The sequence below is a fragment of the Trachemys scripta genome, chromosome 15 (genome assembly GCF_013100865.1).
Source record: "Trachemys scripta elegans isolate TJP31775 chromosome 15, CAS_Tse_1.0, whole genome shotgun sequence".
Classification (NCBI taxonomy): domain Eukaryota; kingdom Metazoa; phylum Chordata; order Testudines; family Emydidae; genus Trachemys; species Trachemys scripta.
Genome location: NC_048312.1, coordinates 7,959,026 through 7,986,977, shown reverse-complemented (window position 1 = coordinate 7,986,977; position 27,952 = coordinate 7,959,026). Strand labels below are relative to the sequence as shown.

At 43.3% G+C, this 27,952-nt stretch overlaps 1 protein-coding gene across 7 annotated transcripts in view; it reads left to right on the top strand.

Annotated features, from left to right (window-relative positions):
* The first annotated feature begins 3,901 nt into the window (after window positions 1-3,901).
* PITPNM2 (phosphatidylinositol transfer protein membrane associated 2) overlaps window positions 3,902-27,952 on the top strand; it is a 205,022-nt gene continuing 180,971 nt past the window's right edge. For 6 of the 7 annotated variants that reach the window (XM_034791626.1, XM_034791625.1, XM_034791623.1 and 3 more), the window contains exons 1-2: window positions 3,902-4,258; window positions 25,438-25,537. The gene's annotated coding sequence lies outside the window, so the exon portion shown is untranslated. Of the gene's footprint in view, window positions 4,259-25,261; window positions 25,327-25,437; window positions 25,538-27,952 lie in introns of those variants that run through there. The other variant, XM_034791618.1, reaches the window with a different exon arrangement.

The window sequence follows — 27,952 nt, the reverse complement described above, 5'->3', positions numbered from 1 at the left end:
TTTCCCTCTCTTTTGCGAGAGTAGTTCTTGTTCTCTATTCTCTCTATTTGTAATCATTAGGAGTAATTAAACGTAATGACTAATGTACTCGCTCAAAAAATCTCCACAGGTATCATCCCTTGAGGAAATAGTTTGCTATAGTAACTGTGTACTTAATGTTTCTACTTTGTCTTGATAAAATTCACTTCTGATTATCTCCTTCACACCACACACACAAAGGAGAATTGCACACAATGAAGGGATGTATAATGACTCTTGGAAAATAATACTTGACACAGAAATGCATTCTGTACTATGCTTCAGGAAGTACATTGTATATGAGTGAAAGAGGGTTGAGTTCTGTTTCACTTTGGCTTTTAGGGGTTTATATATAATTTATCATTCCAGTCTGAGATTTTGCTTCAGTAGTTTTGTAACGAGTGCTTTCTTTATACCATTTTAGCAACTAGAAGCAATACTTGCATTATGTCTGGATGACTGTAAATTGTGATGGTTTTTGCTCGCTTGATTGCCATTGGGCCTATGTTAGCAGATCATTTCTAGCACTGTTTTGCTATTTCTCAAAGCTCTAGTTTGTAAAGTTCTGATCACAGTGAGTGCTAGCACACATCCCATCTCCCCATGACATCCAAGACCTGGAAAACCTAACAACAGTTGTTGTTTTTTTTTTAATATGCCAGACACTAACCATCATGCTGTCCCCATTCCAATCACAGTTATGTTCACCTTTGTTGCCTTTGTCTGGGCTTGTCCTCGTCTATCCCTCCACAAACGCAAGTTGATGCCACACCATTCCTTTTTGTTGCAAGCTCATTCTTTTCATTTCTGGCCAAAGAGTTTTGTCATGGGATCGGCCAGCGCATTTTCAGTCTGCCTGGCGATTGCTTGTGGTCTCTGGGGATCCAGTCACTGACGTGGGTTGTCCACTTATTGTCTTGCCATGACCCGCCCATCACACATTTAAAAAATAAAATCAGCCTTTTACACTTACAAATTTTGTTGTGGTGAATAATATGTATTTCTTGGTGGGACATTACTGAATTACAAAGGTGTATACCTAATATTTCAGTTCTGTATTTTAATAATAAACATTTAATTAGATTATTTTCTGCTGCCCAAGAATAATACTAAGTTTAGGGATATTACCCAGTGATAATCTAGGTTTTAACCATATCATCTGTTTCAAATTCTGTTATGGTTAAAGATATCAACAATATGATTACTTTGCAACACAAAGGGCAGGGTCACTAGCATAAAGGCAGCTTGTGCAAGTTTGATTCTAACATTACTGAATGCTTTAAAACCTAGTTCTCTAAAGAACCTTCCCTATTTGTTCCTGCACACGTGTGCGCGTGCGCGCACACACACACACGCACGCTCTCACACTCTGCAGCCTTAACTTTGCCAATGGAAGATTGGAAGGGGGACTGAATATGTCAGTGAGGGGGGGGAGCTCAGGTGGTGGAATATTCTCCCTCTGATTTAACATAGACTAAGACTAGTCTTCTGGGCATTTTATATTCTGATTTGTAGATTGGATTCAAAATACCTAAAGAGAATAAGAATCTCAGCCTCCAACCAGCTGCAATGCCACTCACAAGGAATGGTGTTGCAATGATTTTGAATTATCATAGGGTCCTTGCTCTAATGCCTTCAAATGTATAATTCAGCCTGGAGGGTTTCTCGCAAGCAGTCCATTAGTGGATAAGTTTACGCTTGGGAATTAAAACAGGGCTTCAGTCTTCACATTGTCTTAAGTGCTTTTTCTTGTTTACAAATCTGTTCTCTTCCCTCCGTTATCAGAAGAACCAATTTTCCTTGGATAATTGATATACTTACTGGTTTCCACTTTCAGCTATTCCATTATCGCTCCACTACCCTTCATTTTAGACCTAAATTTACCTCCGTCCTACCCTCTTTGGTGCCGTTCCCTTTTTATTACGGTCATTTGTTGACATCCGGAAAGAAGAATCATTAAAGTGAGTTTATATAATTTCTGTCTGAAAGTAACCTCCAATTAGCGCAGGCTTTCTGAGCTATTTCTGTTTGTGTTCTCATACTGCTGAGAAAAACTAAGTGATGGTCCAACATTTTCAAAATATCACTGATTTTGGGTGCCCTACTTAAGACACCTCATACCTGATTTTCAGAAGTGCTGAGAACCTGCATCTCCAAATTAAATCAGTGGGAAATCTAGATGTTGAGCACTTCTGACGATCAGGCCAACGGCGTCTTAAGCTGGGAACCAAGAAATAGGCGCACCCAAAATCAGTGGCTGCTTTTGAAACTGTATCTGTTATTGCAGCTGACATTTCTGAATGGTGTTCCTTAAAATCTAATTTAAAATGTCCAATTTTAAAATGTCTTTCCTTTAACACAGATTTAAATCTCATTCTGTGCTGAGGGCCAAATTATATTTTGAACAGGCTCGAACATATTTATGCTCTTTCCAAGTATGCCCTTTCCCTTCGCAATTCCTCCCAATTCCTATGGCACTTCTATGCATCGGAGGATAGGAAATTAACTAGGAATCACCACGTTTGTATGTGTCAGTCTTTTCTGTGAGTTTTCTCGTAGACAGCTCTGCGGTGTAAATCTCTTCCATTGCTGGATCCTGCTTTAATTTGTTGCCCAAATTACAGCATTATGGTAAAGTGAAGAGCGAGGCAGATCAGTTAAGTTATCTCCAGACCAACTGACTGACCAACATCCCTGCTCTGATAAGTATAGTTAAGATTATTCTATGAACTAAATCACTGAGATGTGCTGAAAAATAAATGGGGAAAAAAATTTAAAACAAAAGCAACAGGTCTGGAGTTGTATAAAATTATTGTCTATCTCATTTCCTGACCCTCAGATGGGGAGTTTTGTTACTTCAGTAGTACTTCCTTAAGTATGTTGCACTTAGCTGGTTTCAGTTATTTATATAGCAGTGTATAGTGTAACTGTGGACAGGAACTTTGCAAAGCAAATGAAGAGACAAGGTCCCTGCTTTAAAGTATTTATAATCTAACAGAGAAACAAGAGTTGGGGCATAAGACAGCAGCAGATGAGCTCATTGGAGGCAAGGTTTGGAGGAATGGGTTTTAAGGAGGAGATGAAGGGCACTGGACAAGAATTGGGAGATACTACATTTGGGTAGGAGGCCAATTTGGGGAATTTAGTGGAAAAGCTGAAAGGAGCAGTAAGGTGAGAGGATAGGAATGTTAATAGGGAATGAAATTGGAGGATAAGAGGGCAGTGGTGAGATATGTGTAAGGCTTTGACAGTGCGAACAAAGATCCTGAACATGGTGCAGATAAAGAAGAAAGTTCAGTGTGTTGATAGTGCAATTATGTGGATAAGGCTAATGACTTTATATGTAATTCAATGTGTGTCTCGGAGCTCTGCAAATTGGTTGATAGTGTTGTATAGTTGTGTGATAGAAGTACTCACATGCTATATTTTAAATACCCAATAACTAATGATGTCATTTTTAAAATATGTAAGGAATTTGGTTACTTCGGCTTCAAACCACTATAGATCACTGTATTTGTTGTTGTTGTTGCTTTTATCCAATCTTGTTAGTGAGCAAAGCTGTAAGAGTAGTCAGTGCTGCTCTAGTCTTGCTATGCACCTGCCTTCATCCCCTGTGGCTGGGGCCCGGAAAGTTCTGGAGTTTAGTCCCAGGGAACAGCTAGTTTGGAAGGGGGAGATTTCCCGGCCTCTCGCCCCACCTCTATAAAGCACCAGTGACCTGGTGCTGGGGTTTTCTCGCCAGCCTCACCCGAGCTCACAGCCCGGGGGTGCAGCTCCCAGGTGGCCCCTGCCCGGCCGGAGCTGCTGTACCCCGCCGCGGCCGGAGGGGGGCGCACCCCGCCTGGCTGTCCCCTGGTGCTCCCGGTGCCGAGAGTGAGGGAATGCCTGCGAGCCGGGGAAGGAAGTGGCCGCGCTCTGCAGCAGTGGGCAAGGCTCGCGCCGGGAGAGGAGGCTGCCAGCCGGGTCCGTGTCGCTGCCGAGGGGCAGAGGGAGAGCCGGGGCGCCCCTCCTCCCGCCACAGCCGCGGCAAGAGACCTGCCAGGCAGCCGCCCAGCCGCGCCGGGAGCCCGGGGATTGCCGCGGCAGCTCCCCCCTGGCCAGCGGCACCGCGGAGCCCCGCTGCCCTGCCCGCCCTCGCCGGGGATTATGCGAGAGGGAAGCGGGCAGGTCGGCAGCCCGCTCCTGGTAGCCGGGGAGAGCAGCAGCAGCAGCCGCCGAGCGAGCGCTGGGGCCGCAGCCGGTGCGTGGGGGGAAGGAGCCGCCTCCCAGGGCAGGCGCTGCTGCGCGCCGGGGCCCCTCGTCCCGGCGGGAGGGGGGCGCCGGGGCCGGCCTAGGCCGCTGGAGCCGGAGGGGGCGGGCGGCCCCGGGGCGACGCGGCTGTTCTGAGGGGCGCCCGCCAGCGCGGGGGCCGGCCTGGCTGTGGTGGCTGGAGGGGCGTGTGGCGCAGGCTCTGGGCTGGGACCCGGGCGGGTCCCCAGGGGCTGTGGGCTCAGCCCCCAGCCTGGACAGCGGCGGGATAGTGCAGGGGGCAGCAGGTGGCTAGACAGGCCCCCGGCTGGGCATCGCTCCCGGGGGCAATAACATCAGTCTCCTCTGGGCTCCAAACCCCACTGACCCGGGAGTGGGGCGGGATGAGTGTCCCCCCTTCGGCTCAGTTACGTGGGCGAGAATGGGGGTCCCTGCAGGGAGCGAGTTTCGCCTTTCACCAGCGGTTTCGGGGGACGGGGGAAGATACATTTTAAAATGCCCCCCCCCCCTTTTTTTTTCAAGCTGGTCAGGTCTGTTTTATTAGCACCACCGAAGTGTGGATGGGAAAGCTCCCTGCTCCCTGTGTTGCTAAGAAACAACCTCTTCGAGCTGCTGCCCAGACCCATGCATTAATGGTCACTTCTGTGCCCGCAGATCCAGTCCCGTGTTTGTTATTACTACAAAGAAACCTTTCAGAGAGATTGGAGGGGGCTGTTTTTCTTTTACATGTACTTGAGGCATGGACACGTCTATCCTAGAGACAACATTGTTTTGTTGTTTGCACTGACAGGCTTTCTCACGTGGATTTCTTCTGGTGCTATAGTTAGCAACACAGGGCTGGTAATGCACGGTGAGAGCAGGCTGGAAGAATAATACAAGTCACTTGCTCTTTCCAACTAAGTATTGCTAGAACTCTTCTGTGTTTTAACCCGCCCTGTGGCAAACAGGGTGTTTTGCTAGCAAAAAGTTTCCTATGTAAATGAGGTGGCATGGTAGGAAAGACAGACTATTTTCATTATATTACAACAAATCTAAGAGCTGCAGCAATAACAATGCGGTTTTACAGAAAAGATGAACTCATGATCTAGTTAAAATAACCCATAAATATCCTAAAATGTGGCTTTTTCTTGCTTGCTGGCTACTTGTGCAGAGTGGCTTGCCTCTTAATTTTAGGCTGTAATTTGAATATAATGTCTGAGGAGATGTTTGTGTTTGAAAATATGAGGTAGCAGGTGTACCTGTCTCTTGTTTCAAATCAGCAGATGGAACATTTTAGGTAGTTCATGTACTTGATGTGTATGAAATATTGCTGGGCTTCAGGGATACCACTCTGCTAGACTTTAAGGGTCATATAATTTTAATGCTAAAATTTATTATAAGCATGTGATTTATTTACCTTTGACCATAATCTTAAACTCATGACTTGCAGGTTAGGTGTTTGATTTGGTTTGGATTTTTTTGTAAGTGAATTTAGCCCTACCAAAGGTGTCAGATTTGCATCCCTGGAGACTTCGCTCTGCACATCCCCAGAGCAGGTACAGCACAGGCTGTGGCAGCACAAGCTTCCCTCAAGCTGTCCTGTGACACTTGTCAACTCTGACTTGGCTGGATCACTTCTAGGGATGGAAGGGCAGATCTGTCTCAATCCCATTTCAGTTCTAATCTCTCTGCTGAAGGTCCCCAGCTAGTGGGCTGACTTTCAGGACAAGGGCACTTTTCAAATTGAAATGGAGCTGTGACCACCAGCTGGGGTCACATAATCCAGGGGTTCTCAAACTTCATTGCACCGCAACCCCCTTCTGACAACAAAAAGTGCTACATGACCCCAGGAGGAGGAACCGAAGCCTGAGCCCGTCCAGGCCCCGCTGTTCCTGGTGCAGAGGCCAAAGCCCATCGGCTTCAGCCCCAGTTGGGAGGCCTGTAATCTGAGCCCCGCCAGCCCGGGCTGAAGCCCTTGGGCTTTGGCTTTGGCCCTGGGTGGTGGAGCTCGGTCTTCAGCTTTCTCCCCAGGTGATGGGGCTCGGGCTTCACTCCCGGCTCCGGGCCCCAATAAGTCTAATGTCAGCCCTGGCAACCTCATTAAAATGGGGTCATGACCCTCTTTGGGGTTCCGACCCACAGTTTGAGAACTGCTGATGTAATCTATAAAAGAGTCACCAGATAGAATAATAGAAATGTAGAACTAGAAGGGACCTCAGTTGATCTTGTCCAGTCCCCAGCACTGAGGAAGGACTAATTATTATCTAGACATTCCTGACAGGTGTTTGTCTAACCTTATAAATCTCCAATGACAAAAGAATCCATAACCTCCATAGGTAATTTGTTTCAGTGCTTAACTACCCTGACAGTTAGGAAGTTTTTCCTAATATGTAACCTAAATCTCCCTTGCTGCAATTTAAGCAGGTTTGTCCCAAGCCATTCCCTCTGCAGTCTGACTTGGCTTTCCCCTCTGGGAAGAGAGGTGGAAGGGACTTCCCCTTTCAGGGGGATTCTCTGGTTATTCGGGTGTTGGAGCATCTGCTTGGAGGGAGGGGAAAGCACCTCCATGCTACTTTTTGCAAAGGGGCCCTAAAGAGAGATGCTGGCTGCTCCTCCATCCACCTGCAAGGATTATGAGGACTGAATTTTCAGTATTCTCTAACAGCCTAGAGCGCTTTTGGACTGGGTTCTGGAGCTGCATGTGTATATGCTCCCCATGGAGAGCCCATGGCACTGCACTGGTATGGTCTGGCAGCATCAATAATGATGCTTTATAGAGTGCTGTTTATCCATAGCTCACAAAGGAGGCTAAGACATTACTATCCATAGAAACAGAGCACAGCTGACTTGCTCAAGATTGTGCCACACATCCATGGCAGTACTAGGAATAGAACCCCGTCTCTGGTCTCCTAGTTCAGTGCCCTCTCCAGAGGCCCATGCTGCCTCCTGAAGATGGGCTGATTTCATTTCATTCTTCTTTGGCATATCTGATTCCAACTCTGTAGATTCCGTTCCAAGTGTCTTGGTTTTGCAGTACAGTGCAATAAAATGTAAATTGATGCATGCTCAACTCCAAGTATGTGAGTAGTCCCATTAAAGTCAGTGGGACTGGGCAGTCTTTGTAAGCACAGGGGTTAGTAATTAGTATGCACTGACTTGATTTCATATTTGAATAATGTGGACTCATAAAATTCCCTCTCCCTTTATTGCTTGATAACCCCCGTTTCTGCCCCCGATCCTTGATTCTCTGGAATATTTTTATCATGTTTGTTTCTACCATGTCTGGTTTGTGCCCCTGAGTAATAGAAGAAGATTGATTATATTACAAAACACAACACTAGCTTCTAAGTGATTTTTCCACTCTTGAATAGGAGGCTGTTGGGAGTGCACCGTTCTGTCCTTTCACAGACCTCATGCCTAATATGTTCAATTGATCTTTGTACGGCTGGTTATTTTAATGTTTGACCAGTTCATGGGCTTGTCCCTGAGTTGCTTGATGGCTGAAAATCCTTAGCATGAAATACAAAGTGAAGAATAGCTAAGCATGACAGAAGAATGGCCACACCAGTCCTCTCTTGCGGTTCTACGTTGCAATGCTTCTTTACAATACTGTTCATGTATTCTGATCATTATAGCATCTCAAAGAGAGAGAGAGAAAAAGAGATGTGAGCAAATGACTGAGGCTTAGGGGTTAAAAATGTGGCTTGTTACGTGTCTTACCTTTGATAGATAGAGCAGACTCCTGTTAGGATGTTAATTTGCATTAATCATATTTAAGTTTCCATAACTAACTTTTAATTAAAGCATGGTTGATACCAGCTTAATGAATGTACGTATGCTAGGCCATCTGCATGAATAAAAATTGTTTTTAATTCCCTTACTATTCCCTTTATGGCCCCTTAGATGCTTTTTGTGGCCATTTAAACAGCATATGGTAGCAGCTGTTCATCTTTTTAATATAACTTTTTTGCATCTGTGTTCAAGAAACAATAATGATGTAAATAAACAACTATCTCATATCTTTAAAAGTACCTTGGAACATGAAAAGGTGGCAAAGTATGTCTAGGTGCGTGGATGAGAAAATGTTGCCTAATTTAGGACCTGATCCAAAGCCAGCTGAGGTTAATGGAGGGCCTTTTCGTTGACTTCAGTAGGCTTTGGGTCAACTGTTGGGCTCCAATTCAGCAAAACATTTATGTGCTTAAGTCTCACTGAAACCATTAAAAAAACTAAAGAGGAATTCTAGCCCATGAAAGCTTCTGCCCAAATAAATGTGTTAGTCTCTAAGGTGCTGTAAGGACTCCTCGTTGTTTTTGCTGATACAGACTAATATGGCTACCACTCCGAAAACTGAAACCATTGAAACTTAAGCACGTGCTTTAACTGTTTTGCTGAGTAGAGGTGGATTGTTCAGTCTTAATGCACTCTGATCCGAAATCTCCTCTTATTTACAGTAACTTTTCACAAGAATAACTCTAATGACTTCAGCAGACTTAATCCTGATTTACACCTCGGTTAGTGAGAGCAGAATGAAGACCTCAGAGAGTGATTTTTTGGATGGTAGTTTATTTAATGGGCATCTTTCACCAAAACAATACTTTCTGATACAATATCCCTGTTATTTTGGATTTGCTTCGGACAGCATATTTAAATGTCTTCAATGTTGTGCATCGAACAGCCCAAACGTTTATTGTGAACTGGCATCTGGTATGTGGGAGTTTTATGCGTCTGCTAATTTTAGTTAACAACCAATTTAGAAAGACTGTGTTTTAGCCTGTTGAGAGATGCTAAAAAGTTGCAAGTGAAAGTGGGATGTTTTGGGGTTTAATTATTTTATTGATTTGCCTTTTTAATTCGAAATCTGTATTGCTTCTGAGAGTTTTCTCTAATGCAGCATCACATCTTCCAGGTAAGCTAATTTTTTAAAAGGCTCATTCAACTGCCCCAAACAGGTTTTTTTGGAATTTACACACTTCAGTAAGAAAAAAAAAAAAAACCTGTCCTATTTATTTTGATATTGACATAATCTCATAGCTAATTAGCCACACTATATATTTTAACAAACTGTTATGTGAGGGCCTGATTCAAGAGCTGTAGAGTAAAATGGTGCTCTTTATAGTGTAGAGTGGTAGCTGCTATTTATTTTTTTCTGAATCTAGCATGACTCATTACTGTGAATTTGTGAGAATGCAATAATGTGTTCTAGGACCAGTACAATCCACTGGGAAATATTTCTTAACCTGTCACTTTCCCTTTTAAGTTTTCTATCAAAAATGCATTTTTCTTATTTGAATTGTCTTAAATTCACAAATTAGAGAAAATGGTTAATTTTTCTTCTTCTAATTTATTTTGAAGGTGATTTATAAAGAGAAGGAGTGCAATCAGTGTTTCTATTTAAATAAGCAAAAATTAGTGCAAGACTGTTTTTCAGGCCCAGATTTCAGGTTTTGTAAACAAACAAACAAGTGTTTTGCAAATCCCAGTATGAATAGAAATATAGTTATGAAACTGAGGGAGGCTAGGGTGGAGAGAATAAAATTAAACCTGCATTTGTTTATAACTTTTCCCAGGCAATGTTGGGAATCATTGTACTAGGGCAGGAGAATCTGAAATTGAAACTTTTTATAAACCCAAAGTATATCTGAGTAGTCCAGTTTCAGTGTCTAAGTTAAGTGTGGTGCCAATTGTAAACAAACAACATAAATAGTGAACAATAAATGTTTGGAAAATTATTTCAATCTTAATAATGTAAGGTGGGATTTTCAAAAATACTTAGCATCAGCCTTGCTCGGCTCCCTTGAAAGTCAACAGGAGTTTTACCCAATAGGGGTGTTAAGTCAGGGTGAAGAGCTCCTGAAAATTCTGCATATAAACTATTAGTAACATGGGCAATGAGGTTAATATGTGTAACTATCTGAATAGTGACTCTTCAGTGAGTTGCACTGAGGGAACTGGGAAACAGTGTGAAAATATACCCGATCTTATCATGGATGATCCTGGCTTCTGGTGTATCACCTAAGATCTACAGGTGTCAGGAGTCAAATCTCCTTTCCATTCTGCAGGGGACAAAGGTCTACAGGGTTAAGTGGTTTGGAGCCTTGGTGATCACCCTCTGCACAATGACAGATTTCACCCAGAGAGGAAGATGGAAGGATTCTCTTTGTCAGAGGATAAATAGTGAAGGAATGTGCCACAGAGAAAAAGGTAACTGAGATTGAAAATGTGTTTGCAAGCTCCATCAATGAAAAGTAGGAAGAATCCAATAAACTTAGAGCTAAAACAACCTCTGGAGAATACTTGGGGATACCTGAGGAAATCCATGCAGGAAGATATTTCTGACTTTGAATGAAGGCCTCTTTTAGGACTGAGCCTCATTGCCTGGTGCTCTTCTCCATACAGTCCAGTCAGGGGTGGATTAGGGTTTTGTGGGGCCCTGGACCAGAGCAAATGGGGGCCCCATCCCTTCCGCCTGAAGTACCTCCCCACCCTCGGCACTCTTGCTGGGGAGTGGGTCGGGGTGTGGGGGCTTTCCCCGCTCTGCCCACCCGCCCCCCATGCTGGGCGAAATGGGGCAGTGGCTAATCTGCCAATGAATCCAGTTAGCTGTAAATCTTCATAAAGGAGAGCAGGGAGGGATGCTGTGTAACAGTAATAGCTGGCATTGCTGGTGTATGGTGCCATTTCATCTAAGGATCCTGAGGGATTTGATGAATGTTGACTAACCACTGTGCCGCACAACACCTCTTTATGTTTGGAATGGGATGCATGAGTATCGCTTCCCCTGCCGCTAAGTTGCAGCTGCCTCCTGGGATGGGCAGTCAGGTGTATGAGAGTGTTCAGCAACAAACCAGTTGAGGACAGGAATTGACAAAGAATATTTTAGCCAGTAAGACTGTGGGTAGAATGTAATTGTCTGAGCTGGGATATGGGCAGCAGGCCAAGGTTACCCATGCTCTTATAAAAGAGCAGTAGGATCTTTTAATGACCATGTGTCATTAGGACTTTAGTTTTTGCATCCCTTCCCAACTCAGTTGCAGCTCAGGGGTTCCAAATGAACTGCTTCTGGACCGTATTCCAGCTTTGATGCAGCAGCCAAAATGTTTTGATGAGTCCGACAAGGCTATAAGATCAGGAATCCTCAACCTTGTGGACAGTGAGATGCCCAGCAATGAGAAAAATGTAAGGAGTCGGGTATCCTGGATAGTTTTGGAAGAGTTACACAGATTCCATTTGGTTTTGCATGCTGTTTAGACAGCTGTGCTCAGTAAGGGCCATGAGAGTACTCACAGGAGACTTTATAACCGTTATGTGCACAGGGAAGGAACAACACTTAGGCAGCTTGGAGAGAGACCTTGAATAAGATAAGCAATGATGATTCACCACTAACTATTCCCCCACCAGAGTGACTTAGCAGCTTAGCTCCCTAGCTGAGACCATGTACATCAGATTCCTGCTTGGAGTGAATTTTTATAGCCAATTTATAAGCCTAGGTGACCAGGGGAAAAGGGCAGAGAATTGGCAAATGTCCTAAATGGTGTGCTGTAGCAATCTAGAAAGGCGCATCCCAGCATTCTTGTACCGTCAGGAGAGGTTATAAAAGACAATAGTGAGTTAATGGTTTAAAGTTTTTAATTTGTCATGGTGAGTGCAACTAATTTGATGGATAGAAAAGCTGACTATAATTTGTTTGGATTGCTGGTGCTTACAGAACTAATCCTTAGCTACTAGGTCAAGCAAATTATCTGATTTAACCCATAAAACCGTGTCCTCAAAAGGCATTCTCTTTCAACAGTGCAATGCCCTGCTTAGAAAGTGGGCATGTGTAACAGTACAAGCATATGGAGGACCTTGACATACCTTAGCACTTCATTGTCAAGAGCCACTGGAAAGGCCTCGTTATCCCAAGAGGTATAGGAAGAGTCAGGTCCTTGCAGGGTGTTGGACATATCATAAGGATTTTCTATTAAGTGCTTTAAAAGGATATGGGGGGATTGCAGGTTTTTATAGTACAGCTGTGGATCACTACTGTTCAGCTTACACAATGTGTCTCGAATTGGTTAGTCATCAGCTCTGGCTTTTTGGCCACCCCAAGCAAAAAAACAACAACAAAAAAACGGGGCGGCCAGAACAGCAAAGCAAAAAAACCCACAAAACCTGCGGCGTGGCTGGAGCGCGGGTGCAGGGGGACCGGCTGTGGCGGGGAGGGAGCGGGCGGGAGAGAGAGAGAAGGGGGCGGCCAGGGCTACAGCAGGGGCGCTGCCACGCGGCCCCTCCCGCTGTGCCGCCTCCTGCCGCGAGGGCTCCGCTCCGGTCGGCGGGGAGGGAAGGAAGAGGACTGCCCTGCAGGGCGCTCTGGTTCTCCACGCCGCCGCTCCCTACAGGGCAGCCGGAGCAGAACAAGAACATCAACAAAAAAAGCGGCTGTGCCGCCCTAGGATGGGCAGAATGCCGCCTCCAACAATCTGCCGCCCCAAGCACCAGCTTACTCAGCTGGTGCCTGGAGCCAGCCCTGGTCATCAGAAATCTGGTTTGGGGCTAAGTGCGTCACTTTTCTGTCAGCTCATTTTGAATTGAAGCCAATGAATTATGACTTCTTGGGAAAGCTGGCAGGGCTGTGACTATCTCTGAAGAGGTAAAGAATACTGTTGTGCCCTTGTGAGTTTACGCTCAGGTTCCACTCCTGCTTCCAACAAAGTTGCTAGGAGCTTGGAATTAATAGATTACGATTTTTCTTTTTTGCCTTCTGTCACAGAAAGGCACAAAATGGGGTGTGAATTTCTGTTATGATTTTTTTTTTTAAGCTCAATAGTTTTAGGTAATCTAAGGGGCCTCCTTTTAGGGAAAAGGAACAATGTAGAATGATTTTTCTCTGTGAGCAGTTTACTTACTTTAATGTTGTTGTTCTTCCCCCTTCCCCTTTTCTTTAAAGGAAATAGAACATGGTTTTATGTTTATCGTGTCAGATTAAATTGAAATCCAAATATTTACATCTTCTTGCTGTATCTCAGGTTGAAAACCAATTGTAGGCATTTCCAAGCTGTTTAATTTTCCCTTTCACTGAGTCGGTTGTTCCCCCTGCATGATGGAAACATGGATCCTAATTTCTTTTAAATATTTCTCAGCCAGACTCTGCAGCTGGAAACACTTCCCTCTGTAGGCCTCTCAACCTGGCATCAGGCTCCTAGTATTCTAGCCTGAACATACCCAGACTTTGTTACTTGCCCCCTCTCTAGTAGCAAATAAAGTGAATTAAAGGATGAGAAACAAGGGGAGAGATAGTTTAATGTCTAAATAACTGTGGATACCTCTGAAAACAAGAATTTAAAATGCTGTGGGAAAAACAGAGGGCTTATCTCTCTAGATAACCCTTACCTCTTCTATATGTCCTTTATCTGACTATCTCAAAGCTCTTTGCAAAGGAGGTTGAAGTATCATCATCTCCATTTTACAGATCTTTACACTGAAGCGTAAAGTCGTTTGTCCAAGTCACACAGTGAGTCAGCCAAAAAGCCAGGGAAAGAACCCAGGTCTCCTGTCTCCTAAGCCAGTGCCCTATCTTTTGGTGCACACTAACTCTCATGAATATTCCCATGTAACCAAGCTGAGACTATTTTTCTGTTGAGCAGTTCTGGCAGATCACTCATTTGGGCCCCTATCCTGTGCATTGAATAGTCCCACTTAAATAAATGATATGAACAGAAGCACAGTAGGCACCATGGTGTGTGGGTTTTTTGAGGAGTTGTGTGTGTATCAAATGCCACATTTACAAAGATTTGAAGATCGTATTTGAATTTACTGCCGTTTTCCCCCTACTTAGACTATGAAATACTGCAGTTAATTTAACTATTGCAGAAGGTAAACACTTATTTTGTTTTTAATTGTATCCACTATAAAGTAACACTTTGAAGAATTGTTCCCAAATATGCATTTAGCATGGCTACAATATGTGTCCGATCTGTTTTGTGAACCCAGAACGACTCTTAAAGCTCACTATCTCTTGTGTAAAACTCCCCTAAATGGGCTTTTCAACGACAGAATTTATTTAACACACAGTAACTGCCAGGTAGAAATGCATATTAGGGCAAGCCTAATTGAAGCATTAACCTTTCAGCAGCAGCTCCTATGTAGCAAGCCTCTGTTCTAGCCTCGTGTGTATTTTATCAGTTTGTTTGTTTAGTGTAACAGGATGAGTTTTTGACTCTCTGCATACTTTGGTAGCTCTATTTGACAAGCTACTTGGCCAGAGATTCATATAGTGATATTATTTGAACCAGGGCACTGGAAATGCATCATCGCTGCTCTGAGTGGGAAAAGCTGTATTGAATTAGGGGCTGATCTTTAACAGTGGTGATTTTTCTTGCAAATCTGTGAGGAAAGCTGTTCAAAATGTTTTACTCTCGTACATTGTTTCCCATTCTGAGTTAATGACCATACACGGTGGACTTCACCACAGAGATGCATTAGTTCTGTGACATGCTTCTCCTTTCCGTTGACCCTGTGGAAGGCACTTCTGTAAGCTTGGCAAAGGGTTTGGACTCCATGGATGGTGAGGGCATTTCTCTCTTCCCCCACCCCCAGGGAGATTCTCTTGCATATGATAATGTTGACATCACCAGCATCCTCTTATGTTGCATGATGTGATATTCCCTGGAGGGGAATGTCCAGCACCTCCCAGTGGGGAGTCCATGGGAAGTGCTGTGGAACTGAGTAGAAGCACTGGGCCCTGCAACTAGCCTGTGTCCAGCATGGATGTCGATGCCTGTAAGTTTATGGAGGAGGAACCCTGTCTCTCCCCAGTGAACAGTTAAAGTTTCTTGTGGAATCAGCTTCCTTCTGCTGGTTTCTCCACATTTAGGAATGATACTGCCGATTGTTAGTTTTTTGAAATAAAGTACTGCACCTATCCTGCCAGGACATGTGCTAACCTCTCTGGCAGTAATGGCATTCCCTCCCCTCCCCACAAGCCTTGGTGAGGCCAAGTCCCTCCCTCTGGTACAACCATACAGCCCTGTTGATTTCGGTAGGGCTGCAGAAATGTAACTGAGAGCAGAATGTCCCCCATGTAAGCACTGGAGTTTTTCTGTGTTGCAGGCTCTTCTTCAGAGAACAGAGCGTTTCAAATTTGGTTTTTGATTTTCAAAATGAGGCCACCTTTTCTAACACACCCCCTGCAGGAATAGTATTAAAATTACCAGTGTCAGTGTTTTTTATTGTGAGAAACATGGCTGTAATAAAATGAGCACAGTTCTACTAGTACCTACTCACCATGTCTGCATGCTGGGTGTCTTTGAGCCATACCTGATTGCTTTAGTGACAAAACCCTGTTTTGACTCCCTGCTAGCAGTGCGGAGCTTAAAGAGCAGGCAGGAATATCTTTTATCTTATGCATCATCAATAACATTTTCGTCTAAGTTGAGTTAGCAGTTTTTTACTGCTGATGATCTGAGGCAGACCTTGGCTTTCAGACCTCAAGTTGAGTTTGCAGCACCAGCAGTTAGAATATGCATCTTCTGTTGTAAACTGACCTGAAATCACCAAGAGACTAAACCTGGAACCCCACGATGTCAGTTTTGCAGCTGCTTCTCAGAGGAGAACTGCATTTTAATATTCCTACTAAGTGCTTGAAAGAGATCTTGCAGTAAACTTGTAATCGTTAAATTTTTGTGCATAATTTGGTTATATTGTTATGAAACCTACTGTAAATGAATTAAACTTTTAAAAAACTTTATTTGTAGACTGGGGAATGAACTAGGTCCATTCATTTTTTTTTCTCAGTGTACTCTAGTCAGGTTCTTATTCCACACCCTTTACTGTAGTATCTGTAAGGCAGATGTTAACATTACACTTATTTTTCATAAACTACTGAAAATCAGAGTTGTACAGTAGATCACATAACTGAATACCAGGGTGAAGTTAAACTACTAATTTGGGGGGGGAATGGGTGAGATGCCTTTTCTCCAGAATCAGTTGCTGAATTGGCAATATGTTCCTTCTGTTAACATATGTTAATCTCACTAGCTATAGCTGGAGTAAATATTTAAAGCTCTTCTAGCAAAGATTTCAGAAGCAAAACAGTTAGCTTTTTTATATGATTAAAACTCTGATGTAAATCCTACCAAAGCTGTTTGTTTTCAAGGATAAATCCAATTTAAAGCCAGCTTCCTAAGTCTGTTCCTACTTTAGTCACTTGGGGTCTCTACCAGTGAAGGCCAGCAGGACTGGCTCCTAAATTGTGGCCATATGCTACCATATCTAGGAGAGGGGAGAAATGTAGCTGAGCTCACTACTAATCCTGCATGAAAAGCACAAGCTCAATATCTCTGAGTTTCCAATATGGGGTCTCCAATAAGGAAAGATAGGAGCAACGAGGGAAGGGAAGTCCAAAGCACTGCACAGTACACTGGAAAGCCGACTTAACTTAATCATAGCAAATAGAAAGTTATTGTAGCTCAGGGCAGTAGCGTTTGTTTTATTTTTAGGATTTAATTTTTGATTTCTCTGTGCTCCCGTCCCCCAGCTGAAAAATGGCGGTAATGCTTCCTTTGTCTGTCTTGTTTGTTTAGATTGTGAGCTCTTTTGGGTATGGACTGTCTCTCAGTATGTATTTGTACAGTGCCTAGCACAAAGGGACTTACCTTTCAGTTGGGGCCTCCAGATGCTATTGTAATACAAATGACAGCACTGGGGCCTAATGTTCTTAAGATACTATGAGCTATTGACTCTTGAAGAAAACCTTTCTATAAAATTATTTCTTAATCTGTAAAATAATGAAAGCTAGCAAATTGTGACAAACCTAAATGACGTGTTTCCATTTGACTCATCAGTTGTCCAAAAGATGACACCATTTACCTCATTAAAAATGAGACATGGTTGCTGAACTGGCACATCTGTTCATTCTGGTAGGTGCTGAGCACTCATTTTCGGTTAGGAAAATAAGTAAATTATTATTTCAGCTAAAATTGAGGTGAAATTTATAAATTTTCAATCTTTAATATTTAGGATTAAGAATTGCAGCAGGGATGGATTCATGTGTGATGCTCTACCTGGACCTAAACAGTGTGCAAGAATCCACTTCAAAAATAATATATACTGTATTTTTAAAACCCTTTTAAAATGCAGACTAGCCAGATGGTCAAAAGAACCAATCAGTGAGGCAATATGTAAATATTTTCAATCATTACCATGGCACTTCTGTGTTGACACTGAAATATAAAGCGCTATTCCATGGAGCTCATGGGTGATCAGCAGATGAGCTCTGATAAAACAGAGAATAAAGGTGAAAGCCTGAATATTATTGTGGATTATGGGTTTCATCTATACAGGGAGACTACAATTCATTTGTAGAACATGATGGAAAAGCTCTCTGTATCCTCTCTTGAAGCATATTATTTAAACCCAGACAGTCTTTATTTCCTCTCTGTCAGGTCCTGATCAAATGTGGTTGTGGGTTTTTTTTTTCTTTTTTTGAGACTTCTCGTTTCAACTGAAATATGCTGTGCAGTAGTTACCACTTCTGCTTTAATTGCCACGTGTATTTGGAAAGGGGCTGGGGCTGGAGCTGTTGAGGAGTTCTTTGCTTTAAACATACCCAGCTAGAGAGAGTGATCAGAAAATAGTTAAAAATCAGCAGATTAAAATAAACTTTAAATTTAAAAAAGCCTTCCTAAAAGGAAGCTGCATGTACCAGCCAGAGCAGATCTTTTAGAAATGTGTACTTGGGGCGATAACATTTTCATGTATAAAACATGAGGTTCCCTGAGTGAGAACAAATGCAAAGCCCTCATCCAGCAGAAAGCAGCTTCCTCAATTGCTTGGCCCTTCGGAATCTCAGTGTCTGCGACCCCCATTGAGGATGCTCCCCCTTGGGAGGATTTTTCCCACCCTTTTGTGGTAGTTCCTAAACTAACATTAGACAGACAGCTATGGCAGATCTCTGTGGTGAAGTCCACTGTGTATGGTGAGACTGTAACTGGCCTTCTCACTAGGCCTATGTGGAGCAGTTGCTATTGTTCTAGTAGGGGCATGGCAACAGAGGGACCCAAAGGCTAGTGTCCATTTTGGAAGGTGGGGTTTTAAACACACTGGCTGCAGCTTATAGCAGGCTCTCATAATATTAAATACAAGTTCTTCCTGCCATAATGAGAACACAAGGACCAGGGGAGTTAAGTCAGGATGTACGTGGGGCCTCCTCCTTTGAGATGCTGAGTATTGCCGAAGTCCATGTGATATAGATATGGCGACTTTAGTGTGTCTCCGTGCAGCCTAGCACAAACTTGGCTCTCTGCCATTCGTTTTACGAGAGGTCAGGAACAGTGCTCTGAGTACAAGGCCGGAAGACAGGAACTGCTGGGTTCTGATCTTTGCTCTGATGCAGACTCCATCACTGACCTTGGGCCCATTGCTAACCTTTTTGGCCTCCATTTTCCCATCAGTAAAATGGGATAACCATTTGCCTACCTTGCCAGGGTACTGGGCTGGTTACTGTTTGCAAGGAACTTCGAGAATGAAAATGCCATGTGAATGCTGAGTGTCATCGTAGGCATTGCACAGTCCAAAGAGCTGTCCCTGGATGACATCTCTGCCCTGGTGCTCAGCCAAGCAGAGAGCTCTCCTCACCCAGCTGCTTCCTTCCTCAAACAAAGTGACGGGGAAACTCCATGCGAGGATGGTAGGGTGAGGAGCCCTGCCTGGGCGGGGGTGAGGGGTGTCTGAATAATCTCACTCCACCAAGGAAAGAAAGACCTTCCTCCTCGTAATTGTGTAAACAAATTTACCACAGGAGCCTTGGGGGGCCCACTTGTATTCCCTCTCTGAAGGCCACACACAGGGTGTCACTCCATCCCCAGGTGTGCAGTAACTCTCTTGGGCTCCATAGCTGTAGTTGGGCAGAGAGGTCCAGGATATGGGGTTGCCTTGCAGTGAAGTAAAGTGCACGGCTAGATGAGCTCCTCTTCCCTTCCCCGAGCTGCTTTGTCATTCTCCACTCCACCCCCCTTTCCCTTTTTGGCCTTGTGCAGCATCACGTCCTTTCCCTTGGATAGATCCGCCTGCAGCCCAACCAGTACCTTCAGTCTCTCAGACCTGGCATTTTCCTGAAGTCTGTGTATATTTTCTCCTGGCTCAGGCCCTTTATGGGTGAAACCAGAAGCATCTCTGTTAGTTAAAGTGTGTAACCGCAGCAGCACAGTAAAGGATCCAGATGCAACTGACATTGGGGAGGGAAGAACTGGAAACATCCCTTTCAGTGCACCTCATATTATTTCTGCATTAATTGCTAGATTTAACTTTCTTGTTATAAACTGCACCTGTTCCCTGGCATATTCTGAATACAAGGTGATTTTTGGTTTTGAATTTATTTATTCCTTTTTTAAACAAAAAGCCAAAGTGCTGGCAGCAGCTTACCTAGTTACAGCCGGATATGGGCCGTTAGGACCAGTTAAAGGTCTGATAAGACGGGAAAGCCCTTTCATTTCAGGGTAGGCAACTACTGTGAATACCCAGCCAGAGAATGTCGCTTGCAAATTGTGTATGTACAGTATTTGGCAGCAGCTGACCTCTGTGAGGATGTAACATGTATTATTATAGATTGTACAAAATCATTAGACTGGGCTATAACAATTGCATTGTTTGGAACTATTTCAACAGTTCATTTACCCTTGGAAAATTGCACTGTGTCCACTCTTATGGGTATGCAGAAACAGAACAGGGATTTTTCTTCCTCTCTCTCCCCACTCCTTTCTCAGTAGCAGTGTGGCAGTGCTCTTCTGTTGACCCACCCTGTTATCACATGCTAAAGCCCTGCCTAAAGCTACTGACTGATTGTGGCAGGTGTGGTTTGTTAACTCTGGTTAAAAGGAAGGTGAAAGTGCCCTTCTAGGCACAGGGAACTAGGGCACAGAGGCTTCTGCAGGGAAACCCTAGGAACGGCCAAGCATAGGGACAAGGCTGAGGCTTATGGTGTATTGTTATATTTGTTTCAATGAATGATAAAGCCAAATGTCAGGTGGGGACCAAACTTGGGATGCAATGTAGTGTTGTGTATAGGGTACCAGAATGGGAATTGGGAGTCTTTGGTTATGTTCCGAGCTCTTCCAGTCATCTGCTGCCTGACCATGGCAAATCGCTTTCCCTCTTTGTGCTTCTATTTCCCCTCTCACCCTTTGTCTTCTCTATTTAGATTGTAAGCTCCTTGGGGAGGGACTGCGTCTCTTGTTGTAGGTCTGTACTACGTTGGGCCCTGATCTTGGCTTGGAACTGTAAGCGCTGCCATAATCCAAATAAATATTTGGTCCATGGTATACCCGAGTGCCTTTCAACCAGGGGTATGTGTAACCCTGGGGTATGCAGAGGTCTTTCGGGGGTACATCAGTTCATCTAGACATTTGCCTAGTTTTACAACAGGCTACGTAAAATACACTAGCAAAGTCAGTACAAACTAAAATTTCATACAGACAGTGACTTGTTTATACTGCTCTATACACTGAAATGTAAGTGCAATTTTTATATTCCAATCGATTTATTTTATAATTATATGGTAAAAATGAGAAAATCAGCAATTTTTCAGTAACAGTGTGCTGTGACACTTTTGTATTTGATTTTGTAAGTAAGTAGTTTTTAAGTGAGGTGAAACTTAGGGGTATGCAAGACAAATCAGACTCCTGAAAGGGGTACAGTAGTCTGGAAAGGTTGAGAGCCACTGGTATACCCTGTTGTATTTGTTCTGTTCAGGGTGGGAACGCCACCCGTTCCCCAATAAAAAGTACTTGTGTGTGACACTTATGATATCTCTTAGGGGGAACAACTGAGAACTGCAGCACAACACATCAGTTAAGTAGACAGGCCTTCAGAAGCCAGCCAAAAGAATGTTATAATTAGTCTGCTTCCATGGAAAGATAAATGCCAGTTCTATTAGTGTAGTGCAGCGTTTTCAACATTTGTGCTAAAAATGAGCAACTCACCACCTGCTGGGTGGCACCTCATCCTAACTGCAAAATGTATTTACATATGAATCTGTCTACTAAAGCTGCTTTGATCGTCTTCTGCATGGTGGTATGATGCTTTTGAACCTAAGTGTATGTGTATGTGTGTGTGTGTGTGTGTGTGTGTGTGTGTGAGAATCTTAAGACGTGCTGAGCAATCCCAACTCCCATGGAAGTCTGAGAGAGTTGCGATTGCTCAGTACCTCTCTGGATCAGGCTCCTAATCGGTGGTCAGTAAATATGCTATCATGTATTAGCATTTCCTTTTTATTCTTGGTGTGAGCCACCTTGGCTCAAATGTCTCTCTGATGCAACTCCACTAAAGACTTCATGGTTGCAGCAAGAATTAATTTAGATCTATGTGTTTAAGAAGACACACTCATGGTATGTCTTTATAATGAAGATGCAGTGGATAAAAGTCGATGATTGTTATTTTAAATGAAAAAAAGCATTTTCATATTGAACTTGGGTTTTTTAAATTAAATACATTTATCTTTTTAAAAATAAACCTGTTTAAAATTAAATTTGAAATTATGACAAGCTATGTAAAGGCTTAAACTTAATATAATCTACTAATTGTTTAAATTTTTAAAAAAATTGCAGCACCCTTCTGCAAATTTTAATGAATTAAAGGGTGCTCCTTTTTAAAATTATGTACAGAATAACGGGGTGGGGGAATCTTTAACTTTTGAGGTCAATTCAAGCTATGTCACAGTGTCCTGTACTGTATTCAGTAAGTATCTCAGTTATTTTCAGTCTTTACAATGGAGGGAAGCCGGTATTTAATTTCCAATGTAAGTACTTTGAAGAAGTATTGTGCAGAAAAGCTTTTGCCTTAATTTCTTTTGGTTTCATTTTAGTTAGCAGGTGCAGAAAGAATATTTTCTTTATGTGGACTAGTTAATTCAAACTTGAGAAGCTGATAGGGAGTTGAAAAAGCAGGTATGCTCATTTTTTCTCATCCAATCTATGAATAAAAACCAGGTGGGAGAGGATGAGGTCTACTAATTCTAAAAATGTGAAGGACATGGCACCAGGTTTTCAATGGTATTTAGGCAGAGAGGCACCTAATAGGATTTTCAAAAAGTGCTTCCCATGGGAGTTAGGCACCTACTCTGTTTAGGCACTTTTTGAAAATTCCACTAGGAGCCTATCTGAACCTTCAGGCACTTGAACACTTTTGAAAATCTGGCTCATGGTGACCAGAAACAAGTTAGTCAGTTTACTAACTGTAGATGATATTTCCTTTATTTAATAACTCGGTTAGTTTAAAATGCAAGGCATAATTTGATAAATATTTTTTATGTATCTAGCACATTTAAGGTAGTTTTATTTAACTCATAAAAACTAGTTTAAAATGCTGCTTTTGTGCATTTTTAATTGAATTAAAATTTTCATCCTAATGCAAGTGTGAAAGAAATCAGGAGTAAAAAAATTACCATCTAGTCACGTAAATAGAAAACGGTGAATGATATATTTTTTAACATGATAAAAAATGTAAAAATTAAGAATCTGAACAAATGTATATTAAGCTACATAATTCCTTAAATAAAATATGTATAGGTACAGTGTAAACTTGATTAGCAAAAAGAAGTACCAACATGTAGTATAAAGGCTATATTTGCGTTGCAAATCAACATATTTGAATGGTCATGACAGTCAAGCAGAACAGACCTTTCTTTTGGACTATATACAAATGCAAAACAAAATTAAAATGATTTAAATCACAAGGTTTCCTGCTTGCTTATTTAAATCACTTTAATTTAAATCAAGCCTCCCCAATGAGGTCAGGAGGTAATTCCTGTCGACTTTTGTCTGGTATCAGATTCTGGCAAGCCTGAAGCTGAAATCTATCAATAGATGTTTCTTTGTTGGCACCAAGGTTAGCATTTGGGACTGCCTGACTATTGGTCCTGTTGTCTGACCACTATGCCATGTTGCCAGAGCTGCAGCTCAATTTCTAAGTCAAATTTCATCCTTTAATAATAGTCACAATACCAAAGGTTTGTATATAGGTTAAATAATGTGCTGTCGAATTGTTGTAGCGTTTTTATCTGTGCTGGGAAGGCAGAAGTGGTGTTTGGGCTCCATATGACCAACTGAGCTGTGAATCGTCAGATGACGTTAATAAGCATTTGAGGACTAAATATATTTTAAGCTGTCTGGCTGTTTGCTGTCTGTGAGGACTCTGAGACTAATGGACCTGAAACATTGTTCATGCTTGCTCTTTCTCCTGTGTAACTGTGACCCTCGCAAGCACGTTGAACAGCTTTGTATGAAGGTACAAGAGTAAACTGCAATTCAGATCTATTTTGGTAAGGTATAAATCAACCCTATTAGCCATGGCAGGGTCAGCTAAATAGTGCACAGTGTAGTGATTCCACGCCTGACTCCGTATATCCTGCCTTCTGGCTTGTAATCCATGTTCCGGTCTCCAAGATGCTGTGCATGTATGTAGTCTGCTCTGTAGGCGTGTGTTCCAAGGTAGAACCTGCCAGGATAGGTTTTACTTTATGCTTGATCTACAGGAGTTTTTTTGGGGGGGAGGGGGCGCCCATGTATCTCTGCTGTGAGTGTGTGTGTTGGGGAAACGCTTGCACTGCCATGAAGTGTTTTTTCTCCTGCTATGTAACGCAGGGGCTTAGAGTCCAGGATAGGGGCCAGAATCACCTGCGTTGGCACAAGTTACAACTCCCAGTGCTGGAAAGGGCAGTTGGGCACCACCCAAGCTCAAAGGGATAATGTTTCCACTGCTCCCCTGGAGGTTCTGCTGAGGTAAGGCAGCTTTAACAGGAGGCCAGTTAATGGGGGCTGCTGTGTGGATGCACTGAATTGGTGCATCACCACTCCCTTGGCAGGCCTGGCTACACCACCTCACGGCCACACCCACCTCTGAGGTGGTGGTGGCTGGCTGTGGGCCTTCTGGCAAAGGCAGATGCGTGCAGATGCCTGGTGTCATTGCTGTCTTCCCTCCCCTCTCTGGACTGTCCACTGCTAGGAGCCTTTGTCAGGGTCTGTGCTGGCTGCCTCTGGAAGAAAGGGATTAAGGAAGGAGTCAGGAGCAGAGGTGTGGGTGAGGCCAAGGTTTTGAAGGGCTTTGAAGAGACATAGTGAGCTTGATTCTAATGTGGGAAGGGGCAAGAAGCCAGTGGAGTGAGGATCAGCAGGACAGGGGAGGGTTGTGTGTGTGTGTGATCTGATGTACTGATCAGGCACTTTAAAAGCATGCCTTAAAAATGATCTACAGTGGTTAAAATCAATGCTGAGAGTCCACCCAAAGGAATCTTTTTAAAAAGGTAATAGGCCACTTGCCATAATTAAGCAAACTGCATGAGCTACTTAGGATATAATTGTTCTATTATGTTCCTTATAGACCTCTCTCAGCTCTCCGGGCAAAGACAGCCTGAGGGGCCAGGATACCAGTAACCACAGGCTGGGGTAGGGAGGTAGAAGGGGCAGTGTCTCGGATATAAATTCCCCATCTCTGCCCCAATACAGCAGGGGAGGAGTAAGGAAAAATAGCACCTCCCAGTACCACTACAGAGAGATGGGGCACTGAAAACTCTCACTTCCCCTGGTAGCCTAGCCCACTCCCCTTTCACCGTGCTGCTCCTCTTGCAATACTAGGGGAAAAGAACCATCTCTCTGTAGTGGTACTGGGAGGTGCTATTTTTCCTTACTCCTCCCCTGCCTGTGGAAGTGAATAGCTTCTATAAATGCAGTTCCAGCTCCCTTCCCACTCCTAAAGCAAGGGGTCCTGCCTCATCTCAGAGGAGCTGTTTAGTAGACTGCTGCTATGTGAATTTTTTCTTCATCAACATCCATGCTAAATATCTGTGCACTTACATCATTCAGCACCCTGCGTGAACTGGTAACCTTGCATGGGGGATTATGATTATCTTATGCAAAGAGAGCACATGGTAGTGGTCAGTGCAATATTTTTTTTCTTAATTTAAATTTCCATGAGTTAGAGATTACGATGACTCATGGCTTGGAATGAGCTGAAATCCCTAAGGTGCTTGTTACCGCCTACTATCACGTATTGAATTTCTAACATACTGGAGGGATGTCTGCAGAGAACTATGATGTACAATTATAAAAGGTTATAGCTTCATGTTGTTTGTACAGGAGCTATTTGCATGGCATAACTTCACTCTTGCTGTTAATTTCCCAGCGGCATGGTCGTTAAGTACATGTTCTTTATTTTCTCTAGGATGTTGACATATGTGGACCAACAGTGACATCCTACGTCAGCAATGCTGCGTTGACTCCCTCCTGCATTCAGAAGCATCCAGAGAGATTTCATACGTACGGTATGTTCTGACAGTTCCATTGAATTGCAGTTCTCTTTCTATTAAAAAACAAACAAACCACCATTCGTACACTACTGTGGGGAATGGCAACCATCTCTGGGGAACAAGCGGTTAGCCTCAGCTCAGGTTCCTCAGAGGAAGGGCTATACAACGGAAGTTCAAAGAGTGGCTGCTTGGGTAGCCTTTGGGAAGGTCAGACTCCGTGCCTAGGGTCACAGGAGTAGGTTGTCCTGTGCTGAGTTAACTTGTGTGTGTTTTCTGGTTATAATTGTTCTCCTTTTGAAGAAAACTTTTGCTGAGTGAACCTGTGCTTTTGTTTCTGCTCAGTCAACACCCAGAGCTCTCTTAAGTTTGTAAAGTGGGTTCGTTAAAGGGACGCTACCAAATAGGTTACTCCGCAAATTTAGACCTAATATATTTTAAAAAATAACCCTCATACAAATATATTCATTTTTCTTCTTTTTTAAAAAATCAGTGAATGTAAGTATTTTATTTTAAATTTAAACCAGGCAGTGTTTGGAACCTGAATACTGCAATATTGTTTTAGTGCAAGTAATCCAGAAAGCAAGTGCAAGTAATCCAGAAATTGACAGGCTCATGTTCATTTTCCAAGCTGACAGAAATGCAGCACCTCCCCCCCAAACCCCATACAAACAGCATGAATGGTGAGAAGTTGGAATTTTTTTCTGTTTGGATAATTAAAGGTATCAAGAGACATTTTTGTTTTTTGTAATGACATAGTACATTGTAATTACATTGTGATTTAACCTTGTGATGTGTTCCTTTTAATGTTTATTTTAAATATTTGGTGATTTTCATTAAATGTCCTTCATGTTAGTTTTGCTGTCCTGACTCATATTTCTAAAACTGCTTATGGAACTAGCAAATGAACAGGTGTTCTTCAGCTAATTTACTTGAAAGTAGGTGTGGCCTCAGGATACCCTTTTGACTATTCATGACTGTTGTATTTTCCCACTTCCCTTACCCCATTCTCCCTGAACCCATTAAAATTTGTATCAAAAATGGTTTAACTTTTATCTCCAGTCAAAGTTTCCCTTTGGAATGATGTCTAGGGTGCTGCAATCTTGCATTCTGCTGTTGTAGACTAAAATTCGGGGCTGCTGACCTTCAGTTCAAGAGCAGCTGGAAGCAGGCACAGGATAGACAAGTATAGTTGTGAGAGTACCCAGTCTGAGGAGTACAAGTATCTTTCAGTGATTCTAGATTCACATGCTCAAGGCATTGTAGTTATTCTGAATGTTCACAGTTGCGAGTGAAAGCGTAATCTGGCCTTGAACTAGCACTTGGGTGCCCCAACCAGAAGTCACTGAAGATGAAGGGCCACGTGGTATCCTTAGTATTGTACTGGCATAAAACCCAGGGAGAGGGACAGAGAGCCCAGGAAATGGAGCAGCATTCACCTTGGAGCATCTCCGTCTGATACTCCCCAGAAAGTCTGTGGGGCCAGGTACTGGTATGGTAACTGTTCCTAACCCTGCAGAAGGCTTGAGCCTCTCTGGGACCCAGCTTCTCTCCTGAGAGAGCCATGCTGCCATTGGAGTCTCCCTCCCTACCGCAGCCATGCAGTAGGAAACATGGAGGGTCTCTCTGGGAGTAAATACCACTGTTAGCAGCTTAACAGCAGGGTTAATGCTCTTGGCAGCACAAATTTTCACTCCTATCCACAGGGCCCTGAGAAGAGCCTCCCCTGAGCCTCCTCTGTGTGGTGGAGGCATAGAAGGTCCTCCACTTGCTTGGCGGAAGGGCAGGAACTGGCTCTGCTCTCACTTCCCGTGAGTTTAAAACACTTTATGTCCTAGTTCCTGCTCCTTTGCTCTCCTCTGGGCCGTGTAATGGAGAAGAATGTGACTCTGTAAACTAGTGACAAGCAAAGGAAGGTAAATGCAGTCTCATCCCATTTTCAGGGTTAACTTTGCCCTGTGGACTTAGCCCCATGCTTTTCACTCTCCTGAAGGGATTAATGTATCAAGAGGGCTGAGTGTTTCTCTGTAAAACAGACACAAAATTGGTCGTCAGTTACTCAGAGAGCAAGGAAATGCTACCTTTACACGGAGCAAAATGAAGCCGTGCAGGGCAGGTCGCTAGGAAGCTGAAAGGAGCAATGTCTATGGCTCGGCAGGTTAAGTACATAAGGGAATAAAATTGGCTTTAAAATTTGATGGTGAATGCGGCACTCATGAAAACAAAGTTCTAAATGGCATTGGCCAGAACTAGGAGCAGTTGGATGCAAGCACTGGGTAATTTTCCTACTGTGCTCTACATTGTCCCTGTGCCAGACTTCTGCTTTTCAGTCCCTGAGGGACTTGTGACCAGACTGCCAAACAGAGCAAATAATGTGCGGGAGGAGGAGGAGGAAGCTCCCTTAAGGCTGCTCCTCTGAGGTGCTGAGGGTCT